Raw genomic sequence first — 16,854 nt, 5'->3', positions numbered from 1 at the left:
TGAGTTCAAATCCTGTCTCTTATGTTTACCACATGTCCATATGGGAAATCACTTATTTCCTCATCTGTAAAATTAGGATGTTAATAACACTAATACCAAATTCACAGGTCATCAGTAAGCTTGGGTGAGATATTATATGAGAGAGTGTGTGTGTGTGTGTGTGTGTGTGTGTGTGTAAAGCACTTCACAAACAATAGAACATTATATAAATTGAGTTAGATTATTGTTATTATTGTTGTTTTTTATTGTTCCTATGCCATGTTACCCCTTGAACAAAGAGAACTCTCCCTTTCAGATCTTGCATCAAATGTTTCAAGTACTGAAAACTTAATTTTTCAGATTAAGAAGGTAGTAAAGAATAATTCTGTCATTTTAATTTGTAAACCAGACTCCTCAGACACATTTAACTTCTGACCATAAGTTTAGATCTTTTCTATGCTACCCAAATTACTTAAATCATAAAGCTTAATGGGGCAGCTAGGTGGCGCAGTGGATAAAGTGCTGGCCCTGGATTCAGGAGGACCTGAGTTCAAATTTTACCTCAGACACTTGACAATTACTAGCTGTGTGACACTGGGCAAATCACTTAACCCTCATTGCCCCATACACATACACACACACACACACACACACACACACACAAATCCTAAGCTTAACTACAGATAAACTGAAAGTGGCATATTTTATACTTTTGATTATCCAACCTCACTGAGTATCATAAACATATAATACACTGGGGAGAGAAGGTTACTGATAGAATCTTCATGGATTGCTTCTATTTTAAATAGTGCTCCCCAGGAAGACCACTCATAAGTAGGAAATTGTATTAATTAGAAAGCAACCCAAACAATTTTCTCATTGTTAGTCTCTGCTTTGATTATTGGGCATACTCAGAGATATTTTTAAATCTATGTAAGAATTAATTTGATGCAACACCTGCACAAGCCAGCAGCAGGCCTTGGGAACAGCTATGTTGGTAGCATGGGCTTCTAGACCTTTTATCCCATAGATAGTAAGGGGGTCAGACAACTGATCAAAAGGAGATTACAGGCAACCTTTTGCTAGCACTGGATGAAAAACTCTGTTACATTAGCCATATATAGTTCTGGGTCACAGTCTGAATGCAAGCAGGAGCACAAGCACACCAGAATTTGTGGCCACAGTGGAGATTGAACCCTCGTCACAGTTCCAGGGTAGAGAAGAGTGCTTGTGGTTGCTTATAGACCAGAGCACAAGCAAGGAAAGTACTAAACATATCTCTTTTTAGATCGTACCACTTTGGAATAACTGAAAACTTACAGACCCTGAGAACCTCAACTAAAAATAGCTACATGAAGTTTGGGACAGTGTCCCCTGGAACCCAGGAGCAGAGCCAAACTTTAAAGTAAAGTTAAAATTCAAGAAATAAAGTGGAAAATGAGCAAAAAACAAAAAAGAGACACTAACCATACAAACTTACTATGGTAACAGGGAAGATCAAAACACAAACTCAGAACAAGACAACAAAGTCAAAATTGCTCAGGCCCAAAAATAATCCCTGGAAGAACTAAAAAAATGTGTTTTAAAAATCAAATAAGAGAGGTAGAAGAAAAACTGGGGAGAAATGAGAGTGATATGTGTTTTCTAAATTATTTGTGGTAGTCTGAGTTTTCTAAATTATTATTACTTATATATTAATGTCTATTTATATGGCTATTTTACTCATTTAGGCAGTATTTATTATTAATTAATATTGAATATCAGTAAAGTATTGACCATGTGGCATTTAACACAAGCAGAAAAGCCCCAGAGTCATATTGTCTCTAAGAGAACACATGGCCTAGAACCTACCCTAAGAGGTGAGAGCTCACCAACTGACAGCATGTTCAGGAAGCCAAGAATGCCAAGAAGCCATGACCCTTGAGTGGTCTTGGCTTTTATTCTCTTTTGATAAAGATGGGTCATTACACACTGATCAAAACTCATTGGCTAGCATAATTCAATTCCATTGGCTGACATGAGTTGAGGGTTGTCCATATTAAAATGAACTCTACCTTGACCTCATGATGTAATGACCTAATAAGAGGGACCCTCCTGCAAAGGATGAAGTTCAGTCTTTAGATGTGGTATAATCCCATCAGTTCAATTTAGCTAGACAAAAGAATAAATCTCCATTCCTATTGTACCCCCAGGAGATTAGAACTTCCTTAAGAATAAGCTTTCTGGGAGGGCAGCTAGGTGACACAGTGGATAAAGCACCAGCCCTGGATTCAGAAGGACCTGAGTTCAAATCTGGACTCAGTCATTTGCAACTTACTAGCTGTGTGACCCTGGGCAAGTCACTTAACCCTCACTGCCCTACAAAAAAAAATAAGCTTTCTGAGGGCAGGGGGGTTAAACTGGATCTACCCTCCCCCAGAAACTCATTATTAATAATTATTTTCTCACAGATGCAAGAAAATCATGAAAAAAGAGTCAACATCTTGGAAAAAAACAGCACAAAAATACTGAATAAAATAACACCTTAAAAAAAGAGAATAGGCCAAATGGAAAAGGATATATAAAAATTCACTGAAGAAAAGAACTTTAAAAGAGGAACTGACCACATGGAGGAAAATATACAAAAATTTACTAAAGAAAAAACTCCTTTGAAAAGTGGAATTAGTCAAGTAGGAAAAAAAGAGGTACAAACACTCACTGAAAAAAATATTTCCTTAAAAATTAGAATTGGGCAAGTGAAAGCTATGACTCTCTGAGACATCAAGAAACAATGAAACAGAATCAAAATAATAATAAAAAAGAAGAAAATGTGCACTATCTCATTAGAAAAACAAGTCACCTGGACAAAAGATCAAAGAGAGATAAGTTAAGAATTATTAGACTACCTGAAAGCCATAATCTAAAAAGGAGCTTATATATTATCTTTCAAGGAATTATCAAATAAAACTGCTCTGATATTGCAGAACCAAATAGTAAAATAGAAATTGGAAGAATCCAACGATCACATCCTAAAAGAGACCCCAAAATGAAAACTCCCAGGAATATAATAATTAAAGTCCAGAGCTTCCAGTAAAGGGAAATATTGTAAGTAGCCAGAAAAAAAAATAAAAAAAGTATGGATCCATGATCAAGGTAACACAAGATTTAGAAGCTTCTACCTTAAAGGATCAGAGAGCTTGGAATGTGACAATCTAGAAGGCAAAGGACCTAGGATTACAACCAAGATTCACCTACCCAGCAAAATTGAATATAATCCTGCAAGGGGAAAATATATATATTCAATGAAACTGAGAGTTTTCAATGCGTTTCTGATGAAAAGACCAGAGCTGAATATAAAATTTGACTTGCAAATACAAGACTCAAGAGAAGCATAAAAAGGTAAAAAGCAAAGACAAATCATAAGGGATTAAATAAGGTTAAACTGTTTACAATCCTACATGGGAAGATGATACTTGTAACTTCTATGAATTTTCTCAATATTAAGGCAGTTAGAAAGAGTGTAGTCAGACAGCACTGGTCTGAGTTGAATATGATGGAATAGTAGCTAAAAAATAAAATTAAGGGGTGAAAAAAGAGAAATGAACTATGAGAATGGAAAAGAGAGAGGCAGAATAGGGTACATTATCTCATTAAAGAAGTGCAAAAGTTTTTACAGTGAAGGGGAAGAATGGGGGTAGGGTGGCAAAAAATGCTTCAGCCCTACTCTCACAGAAATTGCCTCAGAGTGAGTATAGCATATATACTCAGTTGGGTAGAAACATTTATCTTACCCTATAGGAAAGTAGGAGGGGAAGGAGATAAGAGAAGTGTGGGTCTGATCTTCAGAAGGGAAGGCAGATTGGGGGAGGCAGTAGTCAGAAGCAAAACACTTTTGAGGATGGGAAGAGTGAAAGGAGAGAGAGAAAGTAGGATAAATTGGAGGCTGGGAGAGGGAATAGAATGGAGGGAAATATATGGTTAGTAACCATAATTGTGAAAAAAAAATTAAAGCAAGTTTTCTCTGATAATGGCCTCATTTAAAAAAAATATATAGAAAACTGAGGCAAATTTATAAAAATATGTTATTCTTCAATTGATATATAGTCAAAGGACATGAATAGGCAGTTTTTAGAGGAAGTAATCTAAACTATTATTAGTCATATGGGAAAATGCTCTAAATCATGATTAATTAGAGAAAGGTACATTTAAATGACTTTGAGCAACTACTCCACACATATTAGATTGGCTAATATGACAAAAAAGGAAAATGACCAAGGTTAGAGGAAATGTGTGAAAATTGAGATGCTAATTCACTGCTAGTGGCTTGGGAACTAATTTAACCATTCTAGAGAGTAATTTGGAACTATGCCCAAAAGGCTATAAAAACTGCAAATACCCTTTGACCCAGCACTATCACTACCAGGTCTCTATCCCAAAAAGATAAACAAAAAACAAAAAAGGAAAAGAGCCTACACGTACAAAAATATTTATAGTAACTTTTTTATTGCTGACAAAGAATTGGACATTGAAGGGATGCCCATCAATTGGGGAATGGCTGAATAAGTCATAGTATATAATTGTGATGGAATACTACTGCACTATAAGAAATAGCAAGTAGGATGCTCTGAAAAAAAAAACCTGGAGTTACATGAACTTCTGCAAAGTGAAGTGAGAAGAATCAGAATACTGTACACTGTAAAAGCAATATTGTATGATGATCAACTGTGAGTGACTTCTCAGCAATACAATGATCCAAGATAATTCCAAAGAACTTTTGATGAAAAATGCTATCTACTGACAGAGAAAGAGTTCATAGAGTCTGAATACAAATCAAAGAGTACTTTTAAAACTTTCTTTTTCTTTCTTTTTTTTTTGTTTGTGTTTTCTTTCATAACATGACTAACCATGGAAATGTGTTTTGTATGACTGGACATTTATAACCTATATGAGAAAATAATGGGGTTTGGGGGACTGACTCACACACACACACACACACACACACACACACAAACACACAAACACACATACACAGGAACTCTGGCTGGTTTTGCAGGGCCAGCCCAGAGTCAGGAGAATTTCAAAGGAAATGTAGATCGACCTTCCTAACTAACTAAAAGAAGTTAACTAACTTAAGACTACCTTCAAGTCATGTCAATCAATGAACTTGAATGTTACCAGCCAATTAGCTTGGATCAAGGTGGAGTGACCCACCTCTACCTGAGACAGGTTAAAAAGCCCTGGAGAGGGGTCTCTCCCTCTCTCTTGGCACGCTCTTCCTTCTCCCATGCTATTCTCTCTTTCGCCTCTATCTTAGGTATGTAGGGGCTTCTTGACTTTCTGAGCCATGTGCTCCATCTCTTTACTAATATTTAACATACTTTAATAAATGCTTAATGCCCCAAAACTGGTTCAGTAGCCTCTAATTTCTAAGTAACAAATGTATTATAAATTCCAGCTAAATTCCCTAACACTTGGGACAATTATAGGGTGACTACATATAATTTTATTTGCCACACCTATATCAAAGTGCTTGCCTTCTCAATGAGGCAGAAGGGGAGGGAAGGAGGGAGACAATTTAGGAACTCAAAACTTTAAAGTGAATGTTGAAAATTGGTTTTATACACAATAGGAAAAATTTAAATGCACCAAATATAAAAAAGAATTCATTTAAGAAAAAAACAAGAATAAAAGAAAACCATGAAAAAAGGCAACTGCAGTATTTCAGTATATGGGGCTGATCCACATCAAACCATTATCTTTTAGATCTAGGACTTGAGAGTCCATCTCTTATAAATTCTTCATTTTACAAATGAGGAAAGTGAAGCTGAGGCACATAAAGTGATTTTTGTTGAGTCTCAAAGCTAGTCAGTGTTTTTCTGACTCCACAATGTCAAAGATAGTACACTTAGGGTAAAAGACAAGGAATGGGACAGGAAAAACTAACACTAACTTACTGTGTGATCTTTTTCAAAAATGTTTATTGATTTTCTTTTGAAAGAAAATATTGCTATCGCTTTCTCCACCACTAGTATGCATGCTAAGACCAACAGAACTTTGGATGCTGCGATGCATTCCCTAATATCTGGTCTCTGTCATTCTATACCCTCTGCCTATATATGGTATGTCTGTTATTTAGTACTTTGAAAATTGCAAATACTACCCTAGGGAATGAACTGACATTGCTATAAATATATCAAGGGAGAAAATAAAACTCTTTAAGGGGGAAAGGTTCTATAGTCTTTTTTTTAGTGGGGCAATGAGGGTTAAGTGACTTGCCCAGGGTCACATAACTAGTGTCAAGTGTCTGAGGCCAGATTTGAACTCAGGTCCTCCTGAATCCAGGGCTGGTGCTTTATCTACTATGCAACCTAGCTGCCTCCTCTATAGTCCTTTTACAGTAAGAACATGTCTCAAGACCATTCTCCTTGGCATGGCTCAAGCTAGAGAAAGATATGCCTTAGGATTCTTTGAACATACAATAAGAGTATGATGCAGGAGTGAAATCCTATGCAGAGAAAAAGAAGAAATCATGTCTGACTAGGGAGGATTAGGGAAGGGTTTTTAGAGAAGGTAATATTTGGGCTCAGACTTGAGATATAGGCAGTATTTCAATACCTGGAGAAAAGAGATGGAGCAAGATGACTGAAGGATATGACAAGGTTTGTAATATGGCATATCTGTTCACTAGAAGCATTACTGACTGTTTGCTGTCCTCTAAGCTACTAGGGCACCTGTATTTCTCACTGTATTTCTCTTTAACCCATCTCACATGGGCATATTAAAGGAAAGAAGAACAGGAAGATATAAAGGGACCTAAGCAAAACAGTGATATCAGAGCTGATGGAGTTTTTAATGCTACACATTGAAAGTACTCCATGTGCAGAAATCAATAAAGTTGTTGAAATGAAAGGTAACAATGAGATCAATACAGCATTCTCTTATTATAAAGATGTTTTATTTTATTGGCTAAATATATATATACAAGACAGGATGAAGTTAGCCTTAGATATGCTAGGCTGTCCATTTAGACTTACTTGATTATAAAGTATTCAATAATTTCCCATGTTGTCAATGGCTTATTCTTTGCAAATCCTTTAATTATTATTCAGTAGATATAGTTAATCAACAGATTCTCCAAATGTGAAACTACTAAGCTGCTGGAGTATTTAGTTCTAGTATTTAGTATTTAGTTCTCCTATACCTATATATATATATATATATATATATATATATGTATATATATATATATATATATATAGCCTAGTATTTAGTTCTCTATAGCACTAACTACCCTTTTTTAAAAGTATTTATTTCAAACATGAGAGCAAAGTCAGATAGGAGAGTGAATTAAGATCTCAAAACTACCCTCTCAAAGGGATCCCTTCTTTTTTTTTAATCAAAACCATGAGGATAGAAGTGAAATGGAAAAATCAAACTGTTTAAAAAAAAGGCTTCTTGAAGAATCCAATATTTCTCTCTTTTTATTGGTGTTGTCAGCATTTTATGAAGTTAATTTCACTACTACCATTTCCTTCCCCCCACTCTCATTGACTCTAAATAAGCACATGGAAAACTTAGGAGTAGAAAATCTAATGGTCTTGACCTAAGAAAGATATCATTGGAATGAGAAACTCCCCAAACCCTTTTCCCATAGGTGTCAGACACTTGACACTTGACACTTACTAGCTGTATGACCAGTAACCTAGAGTTTGAGAGCTTTATGTCTCTCAAGGAAAGGAGTTAACTCCCAAAGGAGGAGTTAAATTATTTGTCAGTGGTACTCAGCTAGTATATGTTAAAAGTAAAACTTGAACCCAGGGGCAGCTAGGTGGCGCAGTAGATAAAGCACTGGCCTTGGATTCAGGAGTACCTGAGTTCAAATCCAGCCTCAGACACTTGACAGTTACTAGCTGTGTGACCCTGGGCAAGTCACTTAACCCTCATTGCCCCTCCAAAAACAAACAAACAAAAAAACTTGAACCCAGGTCTTCCTGACTCCAAGGTAGTCCCAGAACCATAATGTCACTACACATGTAAAAACTAACAACAACAACAACAAAAAACTTTCACAGGAAGGTTTTCCTCCTATTCTTCAATTTCATTTCCCTACTGTGGATTGAGCTCCAATATAAGAACTGGCCTGCCTGTGTATTTGATTAAATTTAAAATGACAAATTGTTAAATCGCTAGGTTATGGTTTGTGGGTTTGTTTTGTTTTTGTACATCATCCCAGAAACAATCTGTATGAGAAATTGCTGTTATGTCAAGATTATGTGGTAGTGGAAGAAGTCGCCCACTTGGGACATTGATCTATTTTCTAATGGTCTTGTTTTTAAAATAATATGCAATTGTGCTCATTCATTGCCACAGAGGCACTTTGCCACTACTATTCTTTGAGAACTTGTGAAGGAAAAGATCCTACCTAAGAATGTTCATTCTCATTTATTACACAACTGCCAGATTAAATTTGCATCTTTATTCATAGCTTACATTCAGTTACTTTTCTGATCCAAACCCTTTAATTGCCTTCATTATCTAACACTAAATACACTCCAAATATCTAGTCTAACTTTCATGAATTTCTATGACCTATTGCTTCCTCACTTTTCTAGTCTGACATCATACCTCTCCCTTATATGTGTGCTATGCTCCAACCAAACTGGACTATTTATTGCCCCTTATACTTGTTAAGTAGAAGGCCATCTTACAGATCAATTCACCTACTTTTTAAAGATGAGGAAATTGAAGCCTCAAAAGGTAAAGTGATATATTCAATACTCTTAGTACATACTATTTTGCAACATCATATGTTGAAGTTTTTGGTAAAAGATTCTTCTGTCAGTCAAATACTATTCATGTGTGTTATATAGTCCTTTCCCCATACCCCTAACAACTACTAGATTATAAACTACAGAAGGTATTGTGAATGGAATTTAAGGTTTCATGAACTAATAATCAACACAGTATGTTGCACATAGTAGATGTTTAAAAATAGTCATTTAATTAAATATGGAATTACTTTCTTTGGAAACAGTTAAATTTCAGATTTGCTTATGGAATGTGTATTTGCATAACCTTCTGAACTGGATGTCCTACACATTAGAAATTGGTTGTAAATCAAAATAGCAAGTACTCTTTTGACATACCCTGGCTCACCAGTGTTCCCCCCTCTAATATGGAAGCAGAGACATGAGATAAATTCCATTAAGGAAGCAGGAATAACTCAATTCTTCTCTCCACTGAATAATTAACAGAAAATAGAGTAGTCACATACTGCACATCATTCCAAATATTTTATTTTAAATCTTCAATTATCATTGTTTCTAACTCCTTGATGAATATATATTATATTTGGACCATGTAAAGTATGAGAGTTGTACACAAATATAACTAACCAATAAAAAAGTCAGTGACCCCAACAATTATTTAAATCTATCTGATGGTCAATAACTGAGTTAGTGGCCTTTTATAAGTAATAGCTTACATTTATTTAGTTTACAAAACACTTTCCTCATAAACATCCTATGGAATTAGCATTATCCCCCTTTTACAGATAAGGAGTGGGGGTCTGAACTATTAAGTGACTTGTTCAGAGACATGCAATTAGAACATAGAAAAGTCTGTAGTCAGATTCAGACTCCCTGTTTTCAATTCCGTCCCTACTCCTCTGCTAACCATTCTCTGACACATCCTCCCTGTATGACACTGACCAGGTCATTTAACTATCCCTGACCCAGGCAAGTTTCTAAATCTATAAATTGTAGAATTGTTTTTAGCTCTCTATTGGTAGAGAGTATTTCCTAAGCAGGATTCCCTGATGTCATGGAAAGCATAGGTATGTATGTGGAGGTCAGGGGGAGGGAGGGAGACTAGTCATTTTGATACAGCCTCAAAGATACAACCTCAAGAAGCCCATCAACCCCTTTAAATGGAAAAAAAAGCAACAAGATGACTGTTCTCCTGAAATGTTGTTGAAATGCAATGTCAAAGAGTATTCTGTTTGATCTCAAGGGGGTTATGTTTTAATGTGGCATATCTCTCACTGAAGGCTGGTTTTCGATTTAGTATATAGTACAAAATGGCACTGGCAGCCTACAAATCTTGTGCCAACAAATATAATCTTGTCATATCAGTGATTGCTTTCTTGAAGCTAGGAAGAAAGAGATTTTTAAACCTTTCAAGGTTTGCCAAACATTTTCTTCTCCCTACTTCCTTCTTTGTAGACCCAAAGAACTTGCCTCTTATTACTAGATGGATACACTAAAGTAAACTACAAAAATAAGACTCTGGGTTCTCTGATATCATTCAACTCATTTTGTCTGTAAACATCTTTGTTTAATTCATTAGAGTCTTTTGGTCCACTGTGCTTTCCCATGATGTAGAACTATCAAAATAAATTCAAGGATTTTACAGGGCACTTGGTAGGAGGTGAAGATTTTTATTCACCTACCTCTGCACTGGCATAAAGAATTAATGATGCACAATTTGTTGGATGATTTACACTCACGTTAGTTTTTGGTCTTCATTTAATAATATGCCACAGCTGTGCCTATTTCTGAAACATTAGCCTGTCTTTCTGAGCTCTGACAGGAATGGCACACCTGCTCAAGGGTGGGAGATCATAAAGCCTCAAAGAATTGGAAAGGATATATTCCCACCTGAAGAAAGGAAGGAAAACAGAGAGAAAGAAACCCCAAAGGAGGAGGCAGGCAGGAAGGATACACAAAGAAGAAAAGGGGAACAATTTAAGAAAGGATTTAGAGATACTGTTGATCTGAACAATATGAGGATTGTTTTTCCTACTGTGATTATACACCACAGGTGTTTAATAGTCATTTTAAATATTCTGGGTTTTCCCTATTGCATTTTGCTCAGTTTCAGGGCCCACTTTATTTCAGACACTTGCTCACAGCTCCTTAGATATACATGTTGGGATTATCATACCAGGTGTGACTATAATGTCATGCAATTGGCTTTTGGATAAACAAAGAAATATAGCAAAAAGCCCAGCATGTCAAGTAATTTCTCTGTGGAATATCTATGGAATACAAATTCAACAACTAATTCAAAATGTCCTAGGGCAGCTAGGTGGTACAGTGGACAGAGCACCAGGCCTAGAGTCAGGAAGACCTGAGTTCAAAACTGACATCAGATACATACTAGCTATGTGACCCTGAGTAATTCACTTAATGCTATTTGCCTCAGTTTCCTCATCTGTAAAGTAAGATGAAGAAGAAAATGGTAAACCATTCCAACATCTTTGCCAAGAAATCTCTAAATGGGGTCACAAAGAATCTGACATCATTAAAATGACTGAACAACAACAAATGGTCAACACTCCCATAGGAAAGGCTCCTATTTTGATGAGCTCAGAGCCTCCTTGAAGTCCCAAAATATGAAGGTACAGCAGTCTTAATACAACCAAATAAGCCTAGTTAACTTGCTTCTATAAATCAATTAACAAAGCATTTATGTTAAGCTGTGGGGATACAAAGACAAAAGTGAAATCCTTCCTGCTCTCAAGAAGCTTACAGTCTAGACAAGGAAGAAAACATGTGTGTATATTTACACATATGTATATGTGTGAGAACATATGTATTCCAGAAGTGAGTGCATTTTTAAGATATGAAAGCTTAATCTTTCATAAGCAATTAATGAATGCTTGTTAAGTTATGAACGCTTGAAATTACTCTGACTTTTGTAACAGACAAAATAGATACAAGATAACAAGGGTAAGTCCCTAGAAACTGAGGGAATCAGGAAAGGCATCAAATAAAAAGGGCTATTTGAGCTGTGCTTTGAATGGCACTGGGAATTCTGAAGTAGGAATACATTATAGCTAGAAGGCACAGCAAATGGAAAGGCATGGAGAAGGGAAATGGAATATAGTGTGGGGAATATCAAAAAGTCCAGTCTGATTGGATTTTTCTCACCTGGTTGTACTCCTCTAGAATTTCCAGGAAGTTCAGTATTCAGAAAATCTCATCACCCTGCAAGATGCCATCTTTGTACTGCACCTCATCACCACTGTCTGGCCCTCTGATTGGAAAATGGATCATGAACTCCTAAATCTCCACTTAAGGTCAGAATTCAGCTTAGACCTCATTTCTCACCAGGCTGTACTGTTTGGGGACTTCTCTGACTTTTCAATAATGTCCTTGAGTTGAGCACCTTCTTTAGCTCCTCCTCCCCCTTTTTAGCATCCTTTTGTGTATTATTAGATTGAAAGCTTCTTGAAGTCAAAAATTGTCTTTTTTCCTATGTGTATTCCCAGTACTTAGCACAGTACCTCTACATAGTAGGTTTTTTTTTTCCTTCCTTCCTTCCTTCCTTCCTTTCTTTTTGCAGGGCAATGAGTGTTAAGTGACTTGTCCAGAGTCATACAGCTAGTAAGTGTCAAGTGTCTGACACCAAATTTGAACTCAGGTCCTCCTGAATCCAGGGTCAGTGCTTTTTTCCACTGCACCATTTAGCTGCCCCCCACATAGTAGTTTCTTAATAAATGTTCAGACCATAAACTATTTGGAGGAGAGTAATATATAATAAAGCTAGAAATTTAAGGTGCAATCAGGTCATAAAAGGCTTTAAATGCCAGGGAAGTTGATATTTGATCTTTGAAATTTCAAGGAGGCACTGGAGTTTATTGACTAGGGGAGGAATTTAGTCAGACTTGAACTTGAAGATAATAAGTTAGGCAGCAGTATGGAGGATGGATTGAATTGGAAAAGGGAGAGACAATGTTAGGAGAACAATTAGAAGGCTATTGCAATATTCCAGCCCCAAAGTAACGAAGACTTTAACTGGGGCGGGGGGGGGGGCAATCATATGGATGATAATTCAGCAAATAAAGCTTAGGGGCTGTCAGACTGGTAGGAGGAGAACCATGTAACAAAAACCCAGAGAGAAGAAAGGCAAAAAGAAATGTCCAGAATATCAAATGATGCAGAAAGGTTAAAAAGGATATCAATTGGGGCAGCTAGGTGGTGCAGTGGATAGAGCACCAGCCCTGGAGTCAGGAATACCTGAGTTCAAATCCAGCCTCAGACACTTAACACTTACTAGCTGTGTGACCCTGAGCAGGCCACTTAACCCCAAATGCCTCACTTTAAAAAAAAGGTATCAATAGAGAAAATCACAAGATATTGCAATTAAGGAATCATTGGTGACTTCAAAGAGAAAAGTTTCAGTTGAGTGATGAGCTTAGAAACCAGAGGAGTGAATGAGTGAGTGAGTGAGAGTGGAAAAAATAGAGCCAATGAATAAAGACAGCCCTTTCTTGTAATTTGTATGATAAAAGGAGGAGGATGCTAGATTGAAGAATCACAGAGTTGAAAAAGACTTCAAAAGTCGTCTAGTCCAACTCATATTTGAAGAGAAATCCATTCTCTAATATCTCTGACAAGGACTTATTCAGCATTCATTAGAAGACTTGAAAATGCTTGGCAGCTCACTACCTTAAGAGACTGTCTTTGGATGCTCTAATTGTTAAAGTTGTGCCTTAGAGAGCAGCTAGGTGGCACAGTGGATAAAGCACTGTCCCTGGATTCAGGAGGACCTGAGTTCAAATCTGGCCTCAGACACTTGACACTTACTAGCTGTGTGACCCTGGGCAAGTCACTTAAGCCTCATTATGAAGAAGAAGAAGAAGAAGAAGAAGAAGAAGAAGAAGAAGGATGAAGATGAAGACAAAGAAGTGCCTTAGAAAAAGAAGTTGTGCCTTATATCAAGTCTAAACTTGCCTCTCTAAAACTTCTACCTATTGCTCCAAATTCTGTTCTCTCTAGCCAAGCAACTAATAATAATAATAATAATAATAATAATCCCTTATCCATATTAAAACCCTTGAAATATTTGAAGACATCCATCATAGCATCACCCCCTTCACACCTTCTCTTCTCCAAGCTAACTCTCCCATTTCCTTTCAACAGGTCCTTCTTTGCCACAGTCCCAAATCCATTCACAGTACTAAAAAAAAATACAGACAACAAAAATTAAAGACAAGAAAAACTAAAAAGTATTGCAACAGAGAAGAAATTGTACACTACTGGTGAAAGAATAAACAAGAAACACTGAACTTCAGAGAGCAGTTAGCAAAGATGACAGAAATGGAAGACTAAGTCCACAAAAATCAGTTTGAAAATTTGTCTTAACCCATATCAAAGTGAATGGCATTATTCTATGTGAGGCAATCTGATTCAATGGAATATGATATGAAAGAGCTTTTAATAAAAATTCATTAGTCAAATTAAACTTTGGCCCAATTCAAAAACTCTTCTGAAAAAGGGGTGAGTCACAGAATCCAAATCTCACAACTGGAAAGGGACCACTGAAATCACACCTAATCAAACATGATGACTGGTGCCATAGTCTTTTTTTTGTGGGGCAATGAGGGTTAAGTGACTTGTCCAGGGTCACACAGCTAGTGTCAAGTGTCTGAAGTCGGATTTGAACTCAGGTCCTTCTGAATCCAGAGCTGGTGCTTTATCCACTGTGCCACATAGCTGCCCCCTGGTGCCATAGCCTTTTGAATATATTCAATAAATCTTTCTGCTCTGAATGGATTTCATATAGCAACAGAAAGAAGAATTCACAAAACTCAATTAGGAAAAAACATTCATCTAAAACATATCCAAAATGACACTGTTATGAAGCAAAGTTCATTTTTCCCATTCTTTTTTTTAATCCATACCATTCACCTGAATTCAAAAATATCTTCCAATTTTCCACATAAATGAATCAAATGCAGCTTAAAATTTAAAAACCTCAACCTTAACATGTGGCTAATTATACATGCCAAAACAGCCTTGGATCAAGTCCATGATATTCTTAAGTAGAGATAGGAAATTATTTGAGTATTTTTTCCAGGTGTACTCTTTCCAAAGTAACCATACCTTGATTATAACTTATAATTTACAATATCACTAATAATAAGGTTTCTAGGAAATTAAATCCAAAAATATATAATTTTTGTGGACATAGTGCCAAAAAATACAAATGTGAACTTTCTTTGATCAATATCAGTTAATGCCCATGCACTCATAAATACTGAAAAATAACGATTTGAAAGCTTAACTCTTTGATATGCAACCATCAAAGCTAGGAGAGTCATTTAAGGTCATCTAGTCCAACACACAAGGAAAACAAAGACCTAGGATAGATCAAATTATTTGCCTGGGGTCACACAGGGAGCAAGCAGCAGAGCTGAGAGACTGACTCAGGTCCTTGAACCACAGTTCTGTCCTTTGCATTTGTGGCTTACCTAAGACTGAAAAAGCTTTTACTTTTCTATTTCATGACTGCAAGTGTTTATATCTGCAAACTTATCAAAAGGTTAATGTGGCAATTTCATGTTTGTTTTGAGACAGAACAGTGAAATAGAAAATGAACTTGTCCTTAAGTCAGTGTCTGGATTCATATCCCAGCTTTCCACTCAGGGCCTCAATTTTTTTCATCTGTAAAATATGAAAGACAGGCTAAATAGGGTTTCTTGCAACTCCTAAGCTGATGATCCTTTCTAAATAGTCAAATAGCATTGTGCTGAAGGTTAATACTTTTTGTGTTATCTCTACTGTTCTACCAGTGATTCTCACCTCCCTTGAATGAGGTCATGTTAGTATTTCTGGGCAGAAACTGTACCCCTGATGTTTGTGTTCTTTTAGTTTGATGAGGAAAGATTCTGATCTCACACCAATGAAATGATCATGGTGTGCTCAGGATACAGTTTCCCCTAGGATGGGGGATGACGAGCAGAGTTGTCACTAACATATGACAGATGTAGTCAATTTAACTTCTCTTGCTTAAAGACTAAGGGTCATTTGGATGATAACCGCAATCTCTTTATCAGCTCTTAAACAAGTAGATAGTAGTCTTTTGGGAACAAGATTTGGAACCTTATTGTAAGAAGGCTAGAAGGATATCAGAGTTGGATGGAGGTTTCAATCCCTCTATCTAAAAATCAAGTTAACTCAGGTGACTTTCAAGTAACCCAAGATAGTTAAAGAGGCAGTATAGCAAAGAATTATGAAGTCAAAAGAGAAATGAGTTGGATCATTTTGAACACTCACTATTTGGGGGACAATGTGCAAATCACTTAACCTTTCTAAATCTCGATTTCTTCATCAGTAAAATAAGAATAATTATATTTACAGTATTTACCTCGTAGGGTTCTTGTGAAAGCCATGTGATGCAAAGTATATAAAATGATTCATAAACCTTGAAATCCCTCACAGATGTCTTATTATCATACTGCCTTATGTATACTGACCTAGGCAGATAGCCTCCTCAAAAGAAGTAACTCAACCTGGCACATTAACGTTAAGGTAATGTGCTCTGCTAAAAGAAGAGTAATTACTAGCCAGACGAGATCAATACCAACACTTCTCCCACTTTTACCCATAGTCTCCACAGGCACAACTGGGATGATAGGGGGAAAAAAAAAACCTTCAGCTAGGAACTATGAGTAATCTCCCTATGTTTCCTCTGCTTTCCCTTGTTTATATTCCATAGACTAGAACTGTAGCTCTAGTTGTATATCCCACCCCTAAATGAGGTCCAGCAATTCCTTGAAAATCCTCAAAGAATGGGGAGGAGCTTTAGAAAATGGTTTGTTTTAAGGGTTCCATGTGGAAGTATGTATTTTTTCTTTCATTACATTCATTTTCAAGTCCATTTCACTACAATCAATAAACTATGTGACCACAATATATTGATTGTGACCAGAAGTCTATAGGGTCATTTGACAGAGAAAGAAGATTCCAAACAGATACAACATGGGGGCCAAATAGGTTTCCCATTTTGATTTTTTTTTTAAATTGCATCCTCTACTGGATAAATTTAGAATCTAATCTATAGGGTGTTTTTAACAAATATTCTAGCAATCAGAGCTATGTGTCAGAG

The sequence above is a fragment of the Dromiciops gliroides genome, chromosome 4, assembly GCF_019393635.1.
Source record: "Dromiciops gliroides isolate mDroGli1 chromosome 4, mDroGli1.pri, whole genome shotgun sequence".
Classification (NCBI taxonomy): domain Eukaryota; kingdom Metazoa; phylum Chordata; class Mammalia; order Microbiotheria; family Microbiotheriidae; genus Dromiciops; species Dromiciops gliroides.
This window is presented reverse-complemented; position numbering follows the sequence as displayed.